Here is a 22,899-nt window from a genome sequence, read left to right on the forward strand (position 1 = left end):
TTAAAAGGCATTAAACATAGTAGAAGTCTTAGACATATCTTCCGCTGCACTTGTAAGTGATACCAATCGTTAGGCCAAACTCTTATTTTGCAGGTGGGACAGATATCCTCTCCGTAGCTCTCATACCACTTGTAAGAACGGTTTGGCGGTGCAAATAACTAGATATGACTTGAAATGTGCACAATGAATATCTACGTCATCATTAAGAGCGCGAAACTCACTTAACAATGTTATGTAAATGTTTAGATTCATTAAAAGACTTGATTGTATAAATTGTGGCAGCACTTTGTTATCATAAGTTTTCCGTTTTTAAAAGCTCCAATCCCAAGTTATAAGCTCATGCGCACGAAGGACCTATTTATAGACTTTAGTCCTTCTTGCTGTCACACCCCGATATTTCCACGTATTACCGGCGGGCCCGGTGGGGAGTATCGTGACGTAGTTGATATCATCATAGACAATTAATCATAGTTTAATGCACAGCGGAAGTCTAAAAATAATAATACAAACCGAATTTAAAAGTATAACAAAATATTATACAAACGGTCGTTAAAGGATCCACAGGCGGATCTAAAACAGAAAGTAAATATTGTTCGATAGACTTAAAGTATTAAGAGCATGCAAGACTCTTTAACTAATACTCAGGAGCTTCCAGCCGATTTTGTGACAACCTGAGATTCCAAGACCTTTCCTGTTTTTTTTACATTTCATTGTACGTCGTATTACGTATATTATTTTAAAGTGATTTCAATTTAAGTTAGTTTTTGGTGAGTTAATAATTGGGCTTTTAAATAAAAACCTATTGTAATGAAATTGGTGCTCGACAAAAGATGGGCATATGGGCTCGACGAAAGAGGGACCCGGCGAAGAATGGGGTTTCGTCGCCCATTAATGTTTCGTCGCCGAGATGGGTTTTCGGCCAAGTGAAGCCCAAAGGTGATTTGTTTATATTTGGCTGGTGTGCGTATATGTAAGTTATTAACCAATGAAACCCTAGACTCCCTTGCACTCGACGGCAATCATCATTCCTCTCGAAGCTATTTCCGGTCTCATCTTACAATCGGTTAGTATATGATTACCCGATTTGATCTGCTCGATGCATTGATTGATGATCGTGTTGTGATAGTTGTGATCTATTGTGAATATAGGGATTCGTTAGAAATTACATTCTTATGCTATGACAATTAGGGTTTTGATGTTTTGTTGCTAATCTGTTAGACTAGAACTTGCAGGATGAGAACTCTATGAATTGTAATTCGATTACAATTCATAGAGTTCTCATCCTGATGTTATGAATATTGAATGAGTATGTGATACGAATACGTACATGACGATAATCTGGGAATATAGAGTTCATGGCCAGGTTTGATGATTGGTGGGTTAAGGGTCACGACCACTAAATTTTTAATGCATGTGATGACAAACATTTGAATGAATCAATAGAAATGGCCGACAACTATAATTTATGTAAATTCTAATTGGACCGATAGAACGGTTCACAGGCAATCTAGATCACTATCTATGAATCAATCTAAAATGTAACACCCCGAAAATACAAATTCGTATATTACAAATATGTTGAAAATAAATAAATGAAACAAACTAACTGGGAATGACACTAACCTAGTTAGATGATGACTTATGAGTAGTTAAGGAATAAAACAAAATAAAAACGAAAGTTGAGGGGCCAAATGTGTTTAAATTGAAACTAATATTAATAAAACAAAAAAATTAAAAACTCAAACACACTGGTGTGTTGAGATCGAACCAGACAAGAGAATGGGGCGCCCAGGCTCTTCAAAACCCTAATTCACACAAAACTCCTAAATTGAAGGTTCAAATCTGATCCAAAACGAAATCCGAGCTGAGATTAGTGATCCTCATTACAAGGGGGTTATAAGGTATGTAAAATTTGATGAAAATTCTCTGATTGAAATTCTCATGAATTTGGAAATCTGAAATTAGATGTTGCATGTTTGCTATTTGGATAGAATAGGGATGATATTGTGTCTAGGAGTAAAACCTAGAAAATAACATATGAAATCATGTCTAAATTCAGGAAATTTCATGAACACATTGAAGGTGGTTCATGGGTTTTGTGAGAAAATGATGAACACTAGGGTTTAGAAGGCTATACTAGTGTAAATTGATTCATAGAAACCGATTTCTGAAAAATATGATGTTTAATTCTATATGTGATAGCTCAATTTATGTTAATCTAGGCTAAGGGACAAGCCATGAATTAGAATATAAAAGATATAAAATTCTGCCCTTTTTGTGTTCGTAGAAATGCCTTAAAGAAGGCTTGAAACAGAATTTTAAAGTTAAAACGCATAATTGTGATGCTTGGGCAATTTATGCGACATATGATTGAAAAGGAGTTCTAAACATATCATGATTGAACTCTATAGGAAAAGATACCGGAGCGTCGAGTGGACAAGCCGGTGGCGACTTGCGTTTGAAGGGCGTGCATTAAAGGTATCTAACTTGACCCGTTACATTAAATGAATTGTTGTTAAATTATGCGTAGTCGCATTATAGAATAGAAGTTGTGATGATTTTAGTGACCATGATCGTTACTTGAATTAATAGGGCTAGAATTGATAAGGAACCGTTTGGTAGTCATCATATTGGAGGATTTCCACAAGATGAGCCAACGGGTCGAATAATAGTGTAAATTGTAGTATTAGTGTTTTAGTTAGTTAGCAATGGCGATATCAATCACAAGAGCATTAAACCGTGGGATTGGTAATGAAATGCAAGTGATGCTAAGCCCTGGATGATGGGCATAAGGCGCCATAGGCTTACTAGTGAAATGGTAGTAAAATGGGTAAAGTTAGAGTGGGTCGAATAAATGCATAGCGACATTTAGTCTTTCAGTCTGTAAATCAAATTTTCGGTATGATAATTGTAATAGGCACGTTGGTAATGAATTTACAGACGTATAGGAAAAAGAATCACCTAAAACGGACTTACGAGTCAAAAGTTATGGCCAAACGAAGTTAAAATTCTGAATTTCCGGAGCTGGCAGCAAGTGCAGGACACAAAACTGCACCTGCTGGAAAACCGTCTCCCCCGCGCCACGCGACAGGATCATTTAGATCCGGAGCGACGCACGGGAGCTGTCGCGACACGCGACAAAACAGAGGGGACCTGGCGCGACACGCGACAGGATAAATTTTGAAATTTTATTTTATTTTTCAGGATTCGATGTCGGAACTTGTTTATATGTACTATATCGATGTCAAAACTAACATTCTTGGTGGTTTTGACTTTAGGTGATAATGGGGATCTTGCGGATGGCGGTCAAGCAAGTTTTGAAGAACCGAACACAACTTTAGAAGCTTTCGCGATTTCATAACTTTGTTAAACAATGTTTCTATTTCTTTTGAATGTGAACAACTTGCAAATCTTGTCATGAATGTTTTAACTAGTCGGTAGTTGACTAGTTTTTGATTACTTAGAACTTTGTTTAGGTAACTATGTTTTAATTTAGACACCTTTTATATAAATCGTAATCTTTTTACTAAATTCAAGTAATAATTAGACGGGTGTTACAAGTTGGTAATCAGAGCTTAAGGTTGTCAACAAAGTGTTCGGTTCAAGCTTGATCGATCGTCCGGTAAGAATTAATTTGTTATTTTAGTAGATTATATCTTATGTGAAAAAAAATGAGATGTGAATTGATGTGTATGGGAAGAGTGTGTTAATTCACTCAAACCCGGAAAGTGCACCAAATGTGAACGGTTAAAGCAAGTTAGGAACTTGGCTAAACCGAAACAATTGAAGCAATGTTATAAATGAAATGTTTAACATTTAATGTAAACATTTCAGTTTCAAGATGTCGGAAAGAAACGATGATGATCCGGTGCAGACTAGCACCGAACAAATGAAAGAGATAATTGCCGAAGAAGTGGGGAAGGCAATTGAAGGTAGTCTATCCGGGTTTATAGACAAAATTCAAAACATGGTGTTGTCACTTGTCGAAGAACGAGTCAAAAGGTTGGAGGATAGTATCAACCTTATGAAGGAGAAATCGGGAGAACGTAAAGGGTGTTCATACAAAGAATTTATGGCGTGTAAACCGCCAATCTACAACGGGGAGGTTGACCTGATAATTTGCCAAAGATGGTTGGGCGACGTTGAAGGGGTGTTTGAAAGGACCCATTGTGACAAAAGTGACTTCGTTGCTTACGGAACGGGTCAGTTGAGAGGATAAGCCAAAGATTGGTGGGACAATAAAAAGAATGAAATAGGGGCCGAAGCGGCAAGGGCCATGACATGGGAGGAGTTTAAGACGCCATTTCTTAAACATCATAGTCCCAAGGCGGTCATTAATAAAATCAAGGAAGAGTTTATGCAACTTAGGCACAAGGGCGAGACCATAGACAAGATTACGGCGACGTTTATGGATAAGATGAAGTTTTGCAATGAATTGGTGACGAATGAGGAACAAAAGAAATACTACTACTATAACATGTTGAGCGCCGAGTATAGGGAGTTCATGACTCCTTCAAAATACGAGACCCTTACCGAGATCATAAACGTTGCTCGGGAACGGGAAATCGAGCTGAAGAAACAAGTTGAAAGGGGTGAGCGAAGGGCATAGGATGTGAATCCAAGCCCTACAAAGAAAGCTCGAACTGGGGAATCGGGAAAGAAGGTTGATGCTAAAGGTGGGTCGCAAAGCTGTAAAGTGTGTGGGAAAGGGCACAAGGGAGAGTGTCGGTTCAAAGACAAACCGTGCCCCATGTGTAGTAAAACGGGGCACACGTCGTCTCTATGTCCGGGCAAAGTCTCGGTTTGCTACAAATGTTATCAGCCCGGCCACAAAAAGTCCGAATGCCCAGACTTAGTTGGAAGGAGAGACGTTAAAGAATCTCCAGCAGAAGCCCCTAAGGCAAAGGCTAGATCATTCCAACTTACCGCGGCTAAAGCGAAGATAGAACCCGATGTGGTCTCAGGTATATTCGCAATTAACTCAATTCTTGCACGTGTATTGTTTGATACGGGTGCGAATAAATCCTTCATTTCGCATGGGTTTATTCGACATCCTTCATTTGTATTGACAAAATTATCTGTGCCCTTAGAAGTTGAAATAGGGGACAACAAAAGTTTTATAGTTTGTGATATTTGTCGAGGCTGCAAATTAAGCATCGATGATGAAGAATACCTGATAGACCTAATCCCGATGTCAATGGGGGAATTTCAAGTAGTCATCGGGATGGATTGGCTATCTCAGCACCACGCAGAGGTCGTGTGTTTTCGTAAGGAGATAAAGCTAACATCTCCGAGCGAGAAACACGTCACTATCTATGGCGAAAAAGGAGGTAACCCCATAATATGCTCGATGTTGAAAGCTCACAAGCTTATGAAGCAAGGATGCAAGGATTTATGATATACTCAAATGAGCCCGAGAAAGAATCACTGAAGATTGAAGATGTACCGGTAGTACGGGACTACGAAGATGTGTTTCTGGAGGATTTAACGGGGATACCGCCCGAACGGGAAGTAGAGTCCGGAATCGAATGGATTCCGGGTGCAAAACCCGTAGCTAGAGCACCGTACCGATTCGCGCCGTCGGAATTACAAGAGTTGATGTCCCAGATTCAAGACCTGCTTGACAAAGGATTCATAAGGCCGAGTGTGTCTCCTTGGGGCGCACCGGTACTGTTCGTGAAAAAGAAAGACGGAAGCATGCGCATGTGTATCGATTACCGGGAGTTAAACAAACTCACGGTAAAGAACCGATACCCGCTTCCGAGGATAGTTGATTTATTCGACCAATTACAAGGTGCGAACTGGTTTTCAAAGATTGACATTAGATGGGGGTATCACCAACTAAAGGTCAAGGAGGAAGATGCGCCGAAGACGGCTTTCCGCACGCGATACGGACATTACGAGTTCCTCGTGATGTCATTTGGGCTGACAAATGCACCTGCGGCTTTCATGGACCTCATGAACCGGGTTTGCAAGCCAATGCTGGATAAATCGGTCATCGTGTTCATCGATGATATTTTGGTGTATTCGAAAAGTGAAGCTGAGCATGCACACCACTTACAAGAGGTGTTAGAGACACTTAGACGAGAAAGGTTGTATGCGAAATTCTCAAAGTGTGCCTTTTGGTTACGATAGGTGCAATTTCTCAGCCACATCATAAGTGCCGATGGAGTATTGGTAGATCAGTCAAAGATTGAGGTCGTGTCAAAATGGAATTCCCCGAAGAACCCTTCGGAAATTAGAAGCTTCTTAGGGCTTGCGGGGTACTATAGGGGATTCATTCAAGATTTCTCCAAGATTGCGTCGCCACTAAAAAAGTTAACCCGGAAGGAGGAGAAGTTCATTTGGGGTGTTGAACAAGAAAGGGCGTTTCAAACGCTAAAAGAGAAGCTAACTCAAGCTCCGGTATTAACATTGCCGGATGGAGTCGAGGACTTGGTGGTTTACTCAGATTCCTCATTATCGGGTCTTGGATGTCTTCTGATGCAATGGGGCAAGGTTATAGCTTATGCCTCGAGGCAATTGAAGATACATGAGAAGAAATATCCCACGCACGATCTTGAATTGGCTGCGGTGGTATTTACGTTAAAAATATGGAGGCACTATTTATATGGGGTAAAGTGCACCATATTTACCGATCACAAAACCTTAAAATACTTCTTCGATCAGAAGGAGTTAAATATGCGCCAGAGACGATGGTTAGAAAAGGTGAAGGATTTCGACTGCGAAATACACTACCACCCTGGAAAAGCAAATGTGGTGGCGGATGCTCTGAGCAGAAAAGCGGACTCTGTCCCAATACGAGTAAGGTCAATGCATCTTGTGGTAACCTCGGGTATACTTGAACCTATCCGAGAGGCGCAAGTAGAAGCAGTAAAAGAGGAGAACTGGAAGAAGAAAAGAATAATCGGCCAGTTAGAAGACTTGTCGGATGGAAAGAACGGGTTGAAGACTCGATCCGAAAGAATATGGGTTCCAAATACTTGTGGAGTGAAGGCGCTACTACTTGATGAAGCCCATAAATCCCGATATTCTATTCATTCAGGTGCGACCAAGATGTATAACGATCTGAAACAAAATTATTGGTAGCCCGGAATGAAGAGGGATGTGGTGAAATATGTGGAGAAGTGCTTGACTTGCTTACAAGTCAAGGCGGAACACCAGAAACCTAATGGGAAACTGCAACCTTTGGAGATCCCGGTTTGGAAATGGGAACATATCACTATAGACCTATTGACCAAACTACCTAAAACGATTCGGGGATTCGACGCCATACGGGTGATTGTGGATAGATTGACGAAGAGTGCACATTTTATTCCTATACGCGAAACATATACTTCGGAAAAGATGTTCGAGGTGTATACAAACGAAATAGTGGCACGTCACGGAGTACCGGTATCCATTGTGTCGGATAGAGATACCCGGTTTACTTCAAATTTTTGGCGAGAATTCCAAGAACAGATGGGATTGAAACTCTTCATTAGCACCGCCTACCATCCTCAGACGGATGGGCAGAGTGAAAGAACAGTACAGACGCTAGAGGATATGTTACGGGCATGTATCATCGACTTCGGTGGAAGTTGGGATGTTTATCTACCCTTGGCCGAATTTTCGTATAACAATAGTTACCATTCGAGTATCGGCATGGCACCTTATGAGATGCTATATGGTAGAAAATGTAGAACCCCGGTGTGTTGGGGTGAAGTGGGACCACGTGAATTGGCACATAAAGACATAATCCAAGCCACTAATGAGAAAATTGAAGTGGTGCGAGCCCATTTGTAAGTAGCCCAAGATAGACAGAGGTCTTATGCCGACAAAAGGCGAAGACCGATTGAATTTCAGATAGGCGATATGGTTATGCTAAAAGTTTCCCCATGGAAGGGCGTTATCAGATTCAGAAAAAGGGGGAAACTAAGCCCGAGGTTTATCGGGCCATTTAAAATCATCGAACGAGTTGGCAAGGTAGCTTATCGCCTTGAGCTACCGGAAGAGTTGAGTGGAATACATGTCACGTTCCATGTATCACAGCTGCGAAAATGTTTAGCGGAGGAAACAGCCTATATCCATCACGACGATATCGAGGTGGATAATAGTCCAAATTATGCGGTAAGGCCACTAGAGATTTTAGATCGAAAGGTTAAGCACTTGCGAAACAAACAAATCGATCAAGTTAAGATCAAATGGGAGCATAGGAAAGGTTCAGACACTACATGGGAGTCCGAAGAGGAGATGTGACGTCTCTACCCTACACTATTTGGTACGTACTCTAGTTTCGGGGACGAAACCCCTTTTAAGAGGGGTGGACTTGTAACACCCCGAGAATACAAATTCTTATATTACAAATATGTTGTAAATAAATAAATGAAACAAAATAACTGGGAATGACACTAACCTAGTTAGATGATGACTTATGAGTAGTTAAGGAATAAAAAAAATAAAAACGAAAGTTGAGGTGCCAAATGTGTTTAAATTTAAACTAATATTAATAAAACAAAAAAATTAAAAACTCAAACACACTGGTGAGTGTTGAGATCGAACCAAACAAGAGAAAGGGGCGACCAGGCTCTTCAAAACCCTAATTCACACAAAACTCCTAAATTGAAGGTTCAAATCTGATCCAAAACGAAATCCAAGCTGAGATTAGTGATCCTCATTACAAGGGGGTTATAAGGTATGTAAAATTTGATGAAAATTCTCTGATTGAAATTCTCAAGAATTTGGGAAATCTGAAATTAGATGTTGCATGTTTACTATTTGGATAGAATAGGGATGATATAGTGTCTAGGAGTAAAACCTAGACAACAACATGTGAAATCATGTCTAAATTTAGGAAATTTCATGAACACATTTAAGGTGGTTCATGGGTTTTGTGAGAAAATGATGAACACTAGGGTTTAGAAGGCTATACTAGTGTAAATTGATTCATAGAAACTGATTTCTGAAAAAATATGATGTTTAATTCTATATGTGATAGCTCAATTTATGTTAATCTAGGCTAAGGGACAAGCCATGAATTAGAATATAAAAGATATAAAATTCTGCCCTTCTTGTGTTCGTAGAAATGCCTCAAAGAAGGCTTGAAACTGAATTTTAAAGTTAAAACGCATAATTGTGATGCTTGGGCAATTTATGCGACATATGATTGAAAAGGAGTTCTAAATATATCATGATTGAACTCTATAGGAAAAGATAACGGAGCGTCGAGTGGACAAGCCGGTGGCGACTTGCGTTTGAAGGGCGTGCATTAAAGGTATGTAACTTGACCTGTTACATTAAATGAATTGTTGTTAAGAGGTTGAGCTGGTGTGTTCTGTTCAGTCTATGCATATTCGCATTATAGAATAGAAGTTGTGATGATTTTAGTGACCATGATCGTTACTTGAATTAATAGACCTAGAATTGATAAGGAACCGTTTGGTAGTCATCATATTGGAGGATTTCCACAAGATGAGCCAACAGGTCGAATAATAGTGTAAATTGTAGTATTAGTGTTTCAATTAGTTAGCAATGGCGATATCAATCACAGGAGCATTAAACCATGGGATTGGTAATGAAATGCAAGTGATGCTAAGCCGTGGATGATGGGCATAAGGCGCCATAGGCTTACTAGTGAAATGGTAGTAAAATGGGTAAAGTTAGAGTGGGTCGAATAAATGCATAGCGACATTTAGTCTTTCAGTCTGTAAATCAAATTTTCGGTATGATAATTGCAATTGGCACGTTGGTAATGAATTTACAGACGTATAGGAAAAAGAATCACCTAAAACGGACTTACGAGTCAAAAGTTATGGCCAAACAAAGTTAAAATTCTGAATTTCCGGAGCTAGCAGCAAGTGCAGGACACAAACCTGCACCTGCTGGGAAACCGTCTCCCCCGCGCCACACGATAGGATCATTTAGACCCGGCGCGACACACGGGAGCTGTCGCGACACGCGACACAACAGAGGGGACCTGGCGCGACACGCGACAGGATAAATTTTGAAATTTTATTTTATTTTTCATGATTCGATGTCGGAACTTGTTTATATGAACTATATCGATGTCAAAACTAACATTCTTGGTGGTTTTGACCTTAGGTGATAATGGGGATCTTTTGGATGGTGGTCAAGCAAGTTTTGAAGAACCGAACACAACTTTAGAAGCTTCCGCGATTTCATAACTTTGTTAAACAATGTTTCTATTTCTTTTGATTGTGAACAACTTGCAAATTTTGTCATGAATGTTTTAACTAGTCGGTAGTTGACTAGTTTTTGATTACTTAGAATTTTGTTTAGGTAACTATGTTTTAATTTAGACACCTTTTATATAAATCGTAATTTTTTTACTAAATTCAAGTAATAATTAGACGGGTGTTACACAAAATCAAATGGGTTGAGATGATATCACATGCAATGCTTTGAATATGATGGGCCACACTAATTTCCTGATGTAGCTTATTAATTGGCCTGACACAATGAATTATCACATATGACTAAGATATCACTTATCTGGAAAATTGCCGTGTATGGCGGCGAAAGACCCAGTCGACGAAACACCTTAGTGTTTCGTCACACAGCATATCAACGAAACACCCTAGTGTTTCGTCACCCCCTAAGTCGACGAACAACCCCATGTTTCGTCACCCACATACTGATGAACAGCCTTGATGTTTCGTCGATAAGAAGGGACCCATCAACAGATTGTGGTTTAGAATGTGCATGATAATAAGTGACTATGTTACTACCTGTTAATAATGTTAGTGACGACCGAGGAAATATAGATTGGCTTCTAAAGATGGCACAATTAACTAGTTAAGCATTGTTATAAATCATATATGTGAAGTATGGTTTTGCATGGGCTAGAATAGCTGCTATGCGCTATATAGTGACTGTTGTTTTAAAATGCACACCACGATTATAAACTTATACGTGTACATTGCGAACATAAACTAATTTCGTATACATGGATACCATAGGCTTGATTGATTAACTGAGAACAAGTAACTAATCATATCGAGCAAACCAAGGCGAGTTCACTTCTCTCAAAACAAGCATGCGTTCGTTGGGGACAATCAAACTGACAAAACTTTTAAACGGATTTTCGTAAACCCATATCCTTGTAGGGGATATACCCACATCCTCGTAGGGGATGTGAGGCGGATTTCACAACACATATCCTTGCAGGGGATATGCATTGGTTTTCAGTAAATGTTAACATTGGATAATACACTCACTTCTATCACTTAAGTCCCATCATACTACCAGGGTGTTGCTTGTAGGGCAACGGGGTTATTAGTTGATAGCGCTATTAGGTTTGACACCCTCACGACGTACCTGGATAGGACGGGCGTGAACTAATAACTTTAAAGCATGACCAATGTTTGATAGAGCATTGGGGAAGGGCAAAAAGGGTCATCTGCGGTATCGAGTTATTATCAGCATAACATAATATGAATCAGTAATCGATAACGAACGATTTAACAAATCTGTGAACTCACCAGCGTTGTCTGATACACGTTTTTCTGCATGCTTGCAGGCCTTTAGGTACATGTTGTTGGAACTTGCTGTCTGGGATGCTGGAGTGGTCATGGGTCAAGTTGCAAGGGATCACAAGACAAGTCTGATGGTTTTTATACACCTGCTTTATGAAACTCATAACAAAATGTAATATGCTTCCGCTGGTTAATAGATCTTGTATTGTAACACTTATTTTAATAATTGAAAGTTTTATTGAAATATCTTTATAAGTTCAATGTGATTGGTGGCTAGATCCTTGTACGTCACACGCCTCGCGGGGGTTTCCGCATGTGGTATTTTGGGGGTGTGACAGTTTGGTATCAGAGCAACTGGTTATAGTGAACTAGGTTTTAAAATCGTTTTTATAAAACCAGACTATAACCGAACAGTTCTGAAAACAAGGATACGACCAAGACACTCAGCTCCAGACTGCAAGGTTCGTCTCTTTCACCTATTGCATACATTACATGACTAGTACACATTTGTTTATGATGTAACATACGAACACACAATCGTTACTATAGCATGGTTACATGAATTGCCTGGTTAGCTTATGATGCGTTGGTAATCTGTCATAGTTCTTGGATTTCTGTGACCTTATCATCTTGATAACCTCTGTTCGGCATTTGAGTTTGAGGAACCATTTGACATGAGTTAGGAGGAAATGAGACGAGTATGCAAATCGCAATATTATTGTGGGTGCACACATAATAATAATGTGGGGTGCATGCGAGTCCTAGTGAGGCTTAACAAGTGAAAAATGGGTTCTGTTCCATTATTTGATCATTGTGAAACGTAACAAGTCTATAGGGGTCATAGCAGTGAATGTCTCCTACTTGAATGTGACCTTTTCACCTCTCTCTGAATTCTTACGAATCTTGATGCTATCGAGTATTACCTGAACACCCATTTGAATGCCTAGCGAACTGTGTAGAATGTTAGGTGCTAGTCCGAACGTCCCTAAGTTGGATGTCGCAACGTCGAATGATTGGTCGATACCTTTCTCACTCCACTTCATTGGCTAAAACTCAACATGTTGACGTCGTAGCTCCCAAAGTGCGATCACTTCTGCAACACCCTGGAAACACACCGTGTATTACTCAGTCAACTTGCAAGAACGATGGACAAGAGAGTGAACGTAGTACTTTACCAACCTCAGTATTAGGACGACCTTGGCTACCGGCAACGAACAGCAGCAAATTGACTTCAATCGAACCCTTAACCCTAGTCAGCGACTCATGGGAGTCAACTCTTACGAATCAATCGGGACATAAGCGATGACAACAGATTATAGTGTGGAATGTGTGACTACCAGCACAGCGAGTAACGCGTTAGGGTGTGGCACAGAATGTGAAAAGATGGACTTGGTCGGTGAAAGATCGTAGAGCTCCGTTTCGAGCAACGACATTAGAGGCTACAGTCATGGGAACATCAAGGTACTTGTAATCGTAGCCTTCAGTATGGGAATGAAGGTGCCTACGACATGGATGGGCCGATGTTAAACCAAGACGACAATAACCAGGGGAACGACGGCAGTACTGGAAATTCTCGTAGCGAAAACAACAACATGATGCTCATGGAATGGAACTTGGGGCTGGGGTGGGCGATGCCAGGATTACAGCAACATGGTGGCCAGCACGTTCTTGGAAGCTAATCGTTTCGTTCCTGTTCCGTTTAACCCTGATACTTCCTGAAACCAGACCTGTTGTGGAATCAGCTGATGGCAAGACAATTGAAGCCTCGTATGTTCGTTGGGATGCAAACTCGACCTTGTGGGACAAGTGTTCGATGCCGACCTTCCTTCTGCTATCCTTGATGGTTTTGGTGCAGTAGTTGTGTAAGTTGGTTATCTAGATATCGCGTAGATATACCTTGTGGGAAGAAAATTTTGCGTCGCTTTATACTTTGAAGTGCCAGAGTGGGGTAAAGGTTAGCATCATATCAGCAATGAAACCCAGAAGTGTCTAATGAGGGATTACCCCACTATGATAATAACCGTTACTGATGTTAAGGCCAAGGAAAAGAGGATCAGGGATCCACTAATTGTTTGTGATTCCCCTCGGCGTGCAACCCGAGGAAGTTTCAGGTTTACTTCCACAACTGCAGGGAAGAATCTCAGTTTGATCCCACGCCAGAGGCAGCCTTGATTACTCGTACTCCTTATTGTCTTGCACCAGGGGGGTTGCAAGAACTGTCTAATCGACTGCATGAACTGTGGGATAGGAGTTTTAGGAGACCTATTTTTAGTAAGGGGAGCCCCAGTTATATCCGTGAAGATAAGCCTTATCGTTGGACATGTGTACTGATTATCGAGAACTCAACAAGGTGACTGTCAAGCGTTTGCCTCGACCAGGTATTGCCAGCCTGTCGACCAGTAGCAAGGGTCAAGCTCCTATTCGAAGATTCATTGACGAACGAACTATTGTCAGATAGAAGTCTAAGGGGAGAATGTTCCTACAACGGCATATCAAACACAATGTGGCCATTACGACGTTGTATTCCAAGACCTTTGGGTTAATCTTCACACTAGCAGCTGTATGGATCACATGAATCGACTATGCTTATTCATGGCATGTTGAATCCTTTCCAGGAGAAAGGAACATCATGGACGGCATCTGTATCTTATTTTGGAGCTCCTGAGAGAGGAGCCATTCCGTGTGAAGTCTTGTTAAATGTAACATCTGGATTCGAGAGATACATTTTGAGTAGGTAACCAACGAAGTGGGAACACACGCGGATCTTGCTAAGATCCATTTTGTTAGAAACTGATCGACACCAAAGATCCCCTCGATGATACAGCAATTCCTTGGTTTTGCTAGATACTATTGCAGATTCATCACAGGGTTTCCGAAGATTGCGCAGCTTAAATCTCTTTAGCAAAGCAGGGTGCGGTGTTCGTGGAAGACAAAACAGGAGGACGTCTTTTCAGCTTTCGAATCCCAACCCTACAATGCACTGAGCATCGTCTCTACCCTAGGGTTCGGGTGATCTAGTGGTATACTTCGATGGTTCGAATCAGAGTCCCAGTTACACATCGATGCAACATGAGAAAACGATGGCTTACGTAGTGGATTTATAAGAAGAGTTGCACGAGTCATAACCTGCGGTGGAAACCATGGTCTTTGGATTCAAGAGGAGGCATTACTTGGACGGTACCAAATGCACTACCTAGACCGATCACAAGGGCCTCCCGTGTACCCTTGTTTCGAAAGAGCTAATCATATGATGGCATCGCTTGATGGAACCTTTGATTAACTTCGACTATGAAACCTGGACGTGTGCGAGCCTCGCAGCACACCATCGACTCTAACCTACCTGATCAGACTCGCTCAGTTCAAACTGGAGAATTGAAGTAAGAGAAGTTTCAAGTTGAACCCATGCGGGGCATGGAGAAGTAACCTTTGGCAGGACGGACGATATGCGCTACCTCATGGAACGAATGTGGATCTTGTTATACGGCAACTATAGGGAACTCGTGTCGAGACGTGCACACCGACCTCGATATTCTAGTCGTCTGAGTTTTGATGAGAGATATTAGGATCTATAAATCTTACACTGGTGATCGGGCATGAAGGCCCACCTAGCTATGTATGTGAATGATGTTTGACTTGTGGGAAATTAAAGGGGAAGAATCAGCAACTAGAAACACACATATGGAAATGAGAACAGACTGCCTTGGATTCTACAACTCGAAACGGAACCAATAGCACCTGGGTGATCGTTGATTGTCTCACGCTACGAGCACACTTTCTTACAATCAAGGAAACTGACGAGTCTTCCCAGCTGTGAATGTTCCTCTGAGAGAGGCGGCTTTTAGGCACAAGGTGCCAACTCCTGTTACTTTTGATTTTGAGCTATACCTAATTTATGACCGGCAATACACAACACCCTTGGCTCACGTCTAGACATGGGCATTACTTATCACTGAAGGACAACCGGACAGAGTAATGAACCATCCTGGCACACGAAGACATGCTGCGAGCATGTGCTTGATCGACTTTAGTAAACATTTGGAAGGAAACTCACCTTTGGGTGAGTTCTACTTCAGCCGTTACTGTATTGGTATGCATGCAGCTCTGTTTGAGGCATTGCATGGATGATAATGCCAATCTCCTTGTGGACTGAGGTGGATAACAATCTAATCACAGGTCCAGGACTTGTTGATGTGCGTGTAGTGTAATATATTTTTAATGTATATTTTAAGCCCTTTTTACACTTTTAGCCAAGTTTTAAATTTATAAAACACGATATTTACTAACACTAAACACACATATGGGCAAGTGCGCCCATCGTGGACGTAGTATAGTGTTGGTAAGATACCGAGGTCGTCCATGGACACAAGAGCTTTTAGTACTGGTTTATCCTCACGTCTAATCAAATCAAAAAGTTAGAAAAGGTTTTTAAACTAAGAAAATAAAAACTAACTAAATGCTGAAAAATAAAATAAAAAAAATAAAAACAGATAGACAAGATGAATCACTTGGATCAGACCCGTGTATTACTATAACCTTTGATTATTTTCGCACTTTTGCACTTTTTTAAGAGATTATCTTAGTTATTGTAGTAGGCCCCTCTTTTGAAGGCGACGTTACCCTCAACCCAGTAGTTTGAGTCAGCAAGGATACAATCCTAAAGTGTTGGATTATTAGAAGATAATGAATTAAGTTATTAACGCAAATTATGGTAGGCCCCGCTTTTGGCAGTGACGTTACCCTCGACTAAGTAGTCTGAGTCAGCAGGGATACAGTCCTAAATAGCCAGGTTATAGTATTAATAGTAGTTAACTTATGAGGGGGTCAAAGAGTTTGGATCCCCGCCATCCAATACCTATGGGCATTGAAGGAGATCCTACTAAATTTGACCCAGGTCCCTTGCAGGACCTTGAAACGCTGAACAAGGGCAAGACCCTTACCAAACCGTTCCCTTAACCCCCGACCAGGTAGCCAACATACCACCATATAGACCGTGGAGATATGAATGGTGAAAATCTTTTATTTTATATAGACAGTAAAATAATGCCAAGACACCACGGACAAACGATAAGGAAAGATCACCTTCAACATAAGTAACTAGTTATTAAAGTCATTAATACAAAACCAAGTAAAAAGTGCAAAAGATAAAAATAAAAAGTATTATACTAAACACTTGTCTTCACCAAGTGATGTAAGAGACTTAGGCAAACATGGCCTTGATTGTCAAGAACTCTTTCGATCAATCTTGGATCCCGAGACGACTCACACACTCTATGATGGACAATGGATGATGGTGGTGGATGATGGTGTTGTGATGGTGGTGGGTGGTGGATGAAGTGTGAGAGAGGTGGTGTGCCAAGGGATGAGTTGAAATGAAACCAAGCACTCCTATTTATAGGATGAACAGAAGGCTGGGCACGGCCCCGTGTCCGCTGGACACGCCCCCGTGCCTGTCTAACACTCTCTCTCTTCATTAATTTTAATTCGCAATTACAATTAATGCGCCTGCTGTACTTTCGCCACGCCCCCGTGCTCGCTGGACACGGCCCCGTGGTGGGCAATAGAAGCTTCTATAGGTTTGTCTTTTCTGCTGCTTCTTGGGCACGGCCCCGTGCTGGCTGAGCACGGGGCGTGTTCAGTCTTCTGCGTTCTCTATTTTGCTTGGGAGGATGCCGTTGAGGGGTCGGGCAATCCACTTTTGTTCCTTTTCTTGTATTTATGTTAGATTTAGCTGTCTTTTTGCTTCTTTTGTGAATTTGAGCTCATTTCATCCTGAAAATACAAAAGGAAGACAAAAACACTCTTTTTCCAACATTAGTACTTAAAAGGGGTTAGTTTTATGTCTCATTTGATGTAATTTATATGTTGCATTTTACACACATCAAATACCCCCACACTTGAACTTTTGCTTGTCCTCAAGCAAAACTCTTTAATATGTGGCTTACACTCCCAAATGGAATGGGTAGAAGAGAAGGTTTTGGTTTGTCATAGAGTGTCGGGAATCCAAGATCTTTTCGGGCTTTATTTTTATTTATTTACAATCCGATTCGTTATGATTTATTTAGAACGTTTCATAGGATAAATTATTTATTTGGGCATAACATGCCTTTTTTAAAATTCCATTTATATACAAGTTCACATACCTCACCGGAGAAATCACTCACACTCGGCCGAGGGTGTATTTTTTAGTGAATCACTCGAGAGCGGCATGGAACTTATTCCTACCATAAGCTTGCCAAGCAATCAATCCTCCTCCTTTTAACTTGTTACCTTTGTAAATATCAAGAGGACTTTTTGGGTATAGGCTTGGGCTAAAGGTGGGTGAATGGGTTAGTAGAAAAGGGCGAAAAGCGTAAAAAGCGTCGGTTTTCATAAAACACTTTGTTTTAGTGACTTTTTTTTTGAAGTATTTTTCCAAACAAGCTTTTTGTTTTAAGAGCTTTGTTTGTTTATTTCTAACTTCATCATCATATCATTTTTTTTTAGTCACACGAAAAACCGAGCTTGTTACTAAAATAAAAGGTGAAAATAAAAAGGGTTTTTGGTGGGTAAAAAGGTTTTAGGGTAGAGAAATGAAAGGGTTAGGCTCAAAGGGGTTAACTAGGGGGATTTTGGGTAAAAAAAATGAAAAATAATGGTGTAGAAAAAAAATTGGTTAGTCCTAATGCCTCCATCATTTACTTACTTGGGTTTAAGTTGGTAAGGACCGGGAAAAAATCGTCGTGGCGAATTCTAGAGTCGTAAGAACCAAGCGGCTATTCACACAAGAAACGAAAAATGAGCATTTAGTCTAAAGATGTAAATTTGTATGCTCAATAAAGGCTCAAAACTCACTTTTGTGGGAATGGGTTTTTATGTGATCAAGTATATACAAATTTTAACTCAAGCTTGTCATGCCGTTTCATAATTTTCTTATGTTGGTTCTTGTTATCACGACGCTTTCGGTTGTATATTTGTAAAAATATAACCTTATTAATCTTAGGATTCCTAACTTAAACTTTAGACAAGTAAAAATTTTTTTTTTTGAAAAAATTTGGGGTGTTAGCGGTTCCAATAGAGTTTTGTTATTAGGACTTGCAAAATTTCATGGTTTTAGCATCCCCCCCACACTTAAATTACACATTGTCCTCAATGTGTCCCAAAAATAATTTTTAGGTTGATTAGATGTATAATTTGGTGTTTAAAAGCAAAGATTTATGTTACTGGCAGTCTGGACACGGCCCCGTGGGGACCGGACATGGCCCCGTGTTCAGGTGCCAGTAACGAAAATTAAAGAAAAGAAACAGAAGCCTAGACACGGGGGCGTGTCTGGTGAACACAGCCCGTGTCCAGTTACCTGAACTGGGCATTTTTCTGCAGGGGGTTCAGCATGGGGCCGTGTTGGTTGGACACGACCCGTGTTGAACCTTCTGTATTGGAGAAATTGATGTCGGGTTGCCTTGTTCTTGTGCATAGGGTCATGTTTCTCGTTCCCCTTTTCATCCTTTACCACCATGAGTGTGTTTTATTCCTGCAAATTAAAACTAAAAGAATAAACTAAATTAAGGATAGTTCCGCGGAATGCCTCCGTGGTGCGCCACGTTTATAAGGGTCCTTGGCTAGACCCAATGTGAGGTTATATATTTTCTGAGTGGGATGTTTGGCATCCCATGTTGCACCGTCGGAGAGCAGCATCCAGACTCGAATCAATAACCTTCATGTAGTTGACTGGGTCGTCGTCTTCTATTCTCTTCCCAACTCCGAATTTTACTTCATCATCCCCGTACCTCAAGGTGAGCATTCCGTCATTCATATCTACCACTGCTTGTGCGGTGGCAAGAAATGGTCTCCCTAGTATGAGGGGGACCTCGGTGTCTTCCTCCATATCGAGTATGACAAAATCGGCCGGATAGACGAATTTGTTTACCTTTACTAGGACATTTTCGATGACACCTTGCGGGAATTTGACGGATCGATCAGCAAGTTGTATGCTCATTTTTGTAGGACTCGTTGTTCCTAGGCCGAGTCTTTTAAACATTGATGAGGGCATGAGGTTAATGCTAGCCCCAAGGTCGGCTAGTGCATTACGAACGGGGGAGTCCCCGATTGAGCAGGGAATCGTGAAGCTTCCAGGGTCGATTTTCTTTTGGGGAAGTTTGTTGAGTACGAGGGCAGAGCATTCTTCGCCTAAGTTAACTAATTTCAAAGTTTCAATTTTCTTTTTATGAGTAAGGAAGTCCCTCATGAACTTAGAGTATTTGGGCATCTGGGTTAGGACATCAATAAAAGGAATATTGACATGCAATTGTTTTAATACACTTTCGAACTTTGCGAATTGCTCATTGGTCTTTTGACGAATTAACCTACCGGGGTACGGAACTCGAGGAGCCTTGGTAGGCTCTGATGATGGAGGGGAGTTCTTCTCCTGTAGAGGCGGGGGTACAGTCTCTTCTGTCGGTGGTGGCGCTTCCGCAGGCCCCACGGTGCGGTTTCGTAATGTGATGAGATGAACTTGCGCTTTTGGGTTTGTTTCGGTATTGCTTGGTAATGCACCTTGTGGTCTCTCGGAAAAATTTTGAGCTAGTTGACTTAATTGTTTTCTATGTTTTGAATACTAGCTTGTTGATTTCTAAAATTTGATTCTAATTGTAGAAACCTTTCCGAGTTTTTCTTTTCAGTATCGGAGATGAGGCGAGATACAGTATCTTCAAGCCTTTCTCGTCCACCTTGTTGTTGAGTGAAATTTTGTGACTCATTTCTTGGTTGTTGAAAGTTTGTTCGTTGGGTTTGTTGGTTACTACTATTGCCGGGCTCTCTCCAACCAAGGTTTGGGTGGTTTCGCCATCCTTGGTAGTAAGTGCCCGTTGGAGGACCCGACGGCCTAGGTCTATTATCAATGTAGCTTACCGATTCTTGTTGATCGTCTGTTTCTTTCATACAACACCAATTTTTATGTGGCCCACCACATCCTTCACAAGCCATAACCGAGACTGTTTTTGTCATTTCCAATTTTTTTATTTTTGAAGAAAGGGCCTCGATTTGGGCTTGTAAAGAAGTGCTTTCATCAACCTTATGGGCGCCCGGGGCAATAGATTTATTGCCTCGGGGGGTGTGCCACTGAAAATTGGTTTGAGCAATTTCCTCAATTTAGTTATATATTTCATGCGGGCGGCGATTACCTAAGAGTCCCCCGGAGCTAGAGTCAAGTGTCTGCCTTGTGTGTGGCAACAACCCATTATTGAAAGTGGATACTTGTTGCCATATCGCAAGGCCATGATGTGGACACTTTCGCAATAGTTCCTTGAACCTTTCCCAAGTTTCATATAAAGATTCCCCGTCCTCTTGTGAATATGTATTAATTTCAGTCATTAATTTAGCCGTTTTAGCGGGAGGGAAATACTTATATAGAAATTTTTGGGCTAGTTCATCCCAGGTGTTTACCGATCCAGCTGGGAGGGCGTTGAGCCAAGCTTTTGCTCGGTCTTTTAGTGAAAAAGGAAACATTCGAAGGCGGATGACGTCATTTGATGCTCCATTGATCCGAAAGGTATCACATATTTCTAAGAAATTAGTAATATGTAGATGGGGATCCTCGTCCGCAAGCCCATGGAAGGTTGCGGAGTTTTGGAGCATTTGTATCAAATGCGGCCGAAGTTCGAAGTTATTGGCTTCAACATTCGGTGCATTGATAGCGGCGCCTAGGTTACCTACGGTGGGTCGTAGATAATCCATGAGGGTACGTTGGTCCGCCATTGGAGGTGGATTCCCCGAAACTTTCTCTTGATTTTTAGCTTTTAGTCTTTTTCTGAGAAAGCGTTCGGGTTCTTCTAGAGGTTCTTTTATGTCCTTATTAGAACTGGAGCTCATACACTATGTAGGATGGCGTCTGGTTCCAAGTCCTGCAATAAAAGCAGAAAAGAATGCTGGTCAGAAGGTTCACCACGGCCCTGTGCTCAGCGAACACGGCCCGTGGTCGGAGTTACAGTGATTGTTTTCCACATCCCAGTTACTGTAAAGTTGGACACGGCCCCGTGTTGCACCGACACGGCCCCGTGGTCAGCCTTCTGTAACTTGGAAAACTAAAAACTGCCAGTAACTATGCTGGGCACGGCCCGTGTCCGACCAGGCACGGCCCGTGCTGAGCTCTGCAGAAGCTGAAAAACTAAGAAAATCCTAAAAAATTAAAAAGAAAAATAAAAGTATGATTAGGCCGTTGATTCCTAACTTTCTTAAAATCCTTGTGTCCCCGACAACGGCGCCAAAAACTTGATGTGCGTGTAGTGTAATATATTTTTAATGTATATTTTAAGCCCTTTTTACACTTTTAGCCAAGTTTTAAATTTATAAAACACGATATTTACTAACACTAAACACACATATGGGCAAGTGCACCCATCGTGGACGTAGTATAGTGTTGGTAAGATACCGAGGTCGTCCAAGGACACAAGAGCTTTTAGTACCGGTTTATCCTCAACGTCTAATCAAATCAAAAAGTTAGAAAAGGTTTTTAAACTAAGAAAATAAAAACTAACTAAATGCTGAAAAATAAAATAAAAAAAATAAAAACAGATAGACAAGATGAATCACTTGGATCCGACCCGTGTATTTGTATAACCTTTAATTATTTTCGCACTTTTGCACTTGTTTAAGAGATTATCTTAGTTATTGTAGTAGGCCCCTCTTTTGAAGGCGACGTTACCCTCAACCCAGTAGTTTGAGTCAGCAAGGATACAATCCTAAAGGGTTGGATTATTAGAAGATAATGAATTAAGTTATTAATGCAAATTATGGTAGGCCCCGCTTTTGGCGGTGACGTTACCCTCGACTAAGTAGTCTGAGTCAGCAGGGATACAGTCCTAAATAGTCGGGTTATAGTATTAATAGTAGTTAACTTATGAGGGGGTCAAAGAGTTTGGATCCCCGCCATCCAATACCTATGGGCATTGAAGGAGATCCTACTAAATTTGACCCAGGTCCCTTGCAGGACCTCTAAACGCTGAACAAGGGCAAGACCCTTACCAAACCGTTCCCTTAACCCCCGACCAGGTAGCCAACATACCTCCATATAGACCGTGGAGATATGAATGGTGAAAATCTTTTATTTTATATAGATAGTAAAATAATGCCAAGACACCACGGACAAACGATAAGGAAAGATCACCTTCAACATAAGTAACTAGTTATTAAAGTCATTAATACAAAACCAAATAAAAAGTGCAAAAGATTAAAAATAAAAAGTATTATACTAAACACTTGTCTTCACCAAGTGATGTAAGAGACTTAGGCAAACATGGCCTTGATTGTCAAGAACTCTTACGATCAATCTTGGATCCCGAGACGACTCACACACTCTATGATGGACAATGGATGATGGTGGTGGATGATGGTGTTGTGATGGTGGTGGGTGGTGGATGAAGTGTGAGAGAGGTGGTGTGCCAAGGGATGAGTT

The 22,899-nt window shown here is 41.0% G+C and overlaps 1 non-coding gene across 1 annotated transcript; it reads left to right on the plus strand.

Moving 5' to 3' along the window:
- The first annotated feature begins 20,718 nt into the window (after positions 1 to 20,718).
- On the plus strand, positions 20,719 to 20,825 carry LOC118489937. Its single transcript, XR_004887948.1, has one exon. It is a non-coding gene; the product is annotated as a small nucleolar RNA R71 (small nucleolar RNA).
- The last annotated feature ends 2,074 nt before the right edge of the window (positions 20,826 to 22,899 follow it).

This window comes from Helianthus annuus, chromosome 2 (genome assembly GCF_002127325.2).
Source record: "Helianthus annuus cultivar XRQ/B chromosome 2, HanXRQr2.0-SUNRISE, whole genome shotgun sequence".
Lineage (NCBI taxonomy): Eukaryota > Viridiplantae > Streptophyta > Magnoliopsida > Asterales > Asteraceae > Helianthus > Helianthus annuus.